We start from the raw sequence: 1,920 nt of genomic DNA, 5'->3' as shown, positions 1-1,920 counted from the left end.
GCCTCTCCCCCAGGCTGCTTGAGCTTTCTCACAACATGGTAGCTGGCCTTCCCCAGAAAGAGCAAGGTAGAAGCTTCAATGGCTTTTATGGCCTAGCCACAGAAGTCCCATCTCAACAATATCGCACTGATTACAAAGTTCAGTCCTATTCATTGTGAGAGGGGACTACACCAACCCGTAAATGCCAGGAGGCCAGTATAATTGGGGGGCCACTTGGGAGGCTGGCTACCACAGTCTATAACACATCTACAAATTCCTCTTGATACTTAAAATGTACTGACTAATGGATCACAACTAAGGAATGATTTAGTTACGAGTTGTTTGATTATAATTTCCACAGTATATCTTAAGGAAACACTAATGCTCATGTGTTCTTACAAACTTATTTGCCTTTAATGACATACATTTTCATAGAAGACAGCCACAGAATTTAAACATAAAACTAGGTTTACTAGATGCACGAGGATCCGTGGGGCCTGAGACTGGGTTTCAACCTGGCTTCCCAGGATGTTGGTAGCCTTCATACCAGACTGGCTGAGAGGCAGGGCAGAAGTCAATCAAAATGATCCAGTGGGTCCTAGAGGAGAATGACCAGCTGATCTGCTGTATCGTGGAGTATCAGAACAAAGGCCAGGCAAATGAGTGCACCCAGTACCAGCATGTGTTACACAGAAATTTCATTTATTTGGCTACTATCACAGATGCCAGCCCAACCATTGCTTCAAAAGCAATGGAATAATCTTCCAGTTGGCTGTTGTGAGGTGTCATTGAATGTAATTCATTTCCTATGAAGTAGAATCTTTACCATCTCAACTGCTTGAAACATGAATGAAACTTCTGTGACTCTCAGAAATGTGAAGAAAGCTACTAAATTAACTGTATTCTCAATGTAAATATTTATTTTAAAAATTAAGCAGATTCCCTAAAAAAAAAAATCAAAAAAAGGTTTGTTAGGTTTGTTATGAGTGAGGCACATTTTAGATGTTCTTCAAACTTTTTCTTTCTTTTTTTATTTTATTTTGATTTTTAAAATTTTTATTTTTGGCTGCGTTGGGTCTTCGTTGCTGCGTGCGGGCTTTCTCTAGTTGCGGCGAGCAGGGGGCTACTCTTTGTTGCGGAGCACAGGCTTCTCATTGCGGTGGCTTCTCTTGTTGTGGAGCACGGGCTCTAGGCGTGCGGGCTTCAGTAGTTGTGGATCGTGGGCTTAGTTGCTCCGTGGCCTGTGGGATCTTTCAGGACCAGGGATCAAACCTGTGTCCCCTGCATTGGCAGGCGGATTCTTAACCACTGGGCCACCAGGGAAGTCCCAAACTTTTCCTTTCTAAAGAACTCTGATCTTATCCCTTCCCTACTTAAAAGCACATGATGGCGCTCTTTTATGTATTCTTTCTTTCCTTCCCCATACACTAGCCTCCAACTTGTGGGACCTTCTCAGTATTCCCTGAAAGCACTGATCTTTCATGCACTGTGCTCTCTGCTTGGAAGGTTTTTCTTGCTTTTTATTTTTTTCTTTAAGATTTTTTTTTTTGATGTGGACCATTTTTTAAAGTCTGTATTGAATTTGTTACAATATTGCTTCTGTTTTATGTTTTGGTTTTTTGGCTGGGAGGCATGTGGGATCTTAGCTCCTGACCAGGGGTAGAACCCGCACCCCCTGCACTGGAAGGCGAAGTCTTAACCACTAGACCGCCAGGGAAGTCCCTCGGAAGGTCTTTCTGATTCCCACCCGCAAAACTTCCTCACACTTGAAGGTACATCTCACATGTCACCTCCTCAGTGAAACCTGACAAGAAATTCTTGTTTTTACTGCCAGTAGTTTTGTCTCAGCATTGTCACTTTGTCGGGACATGCTAGTTATTTGTATGCTTGTCAGTCTTCCTATTAATTTCTGAACTTTTCCAAGACAGGAGCCATCTTTAG

At 42.6% G+C, this 1,920-nt stretch overlaps 1 pseudogene; it reads left to right on the top strand.

Moving 5' to 3' along the window:
* The first annotated feature begins 507 nt into the window (after window positions 1–507).
* Window positions 508–739, top strand: LOC118906370 (annotated as a pseudogene).
* Window positions 740–1,920: the final 1,181 nt, after the last annotated feature.

The sequence above is a fragment of the Balaenoptera musculus genome, chromosome 13 (genome assembly GCF_009873245.2).
Source record: "Balaenoptera musculus isolate JJ_BM4_2016_0621 chromosome 13, mBalMus1.pri.v3, whole genome shotgun sequence".
Taxonomy (NCBI): domain Eukaryota; kingdom Metazoa; phylum Chordata; class Mammalia; order Artiodactyla; family Balaenopteridae; genus Balaenoptera; species Balaenoptera musculus.
The sequence above is the reverse complement of the archived record's forward strand: the minus strand, read 5'-3'. Positions and strand labels throughout refer to the sequence as shown.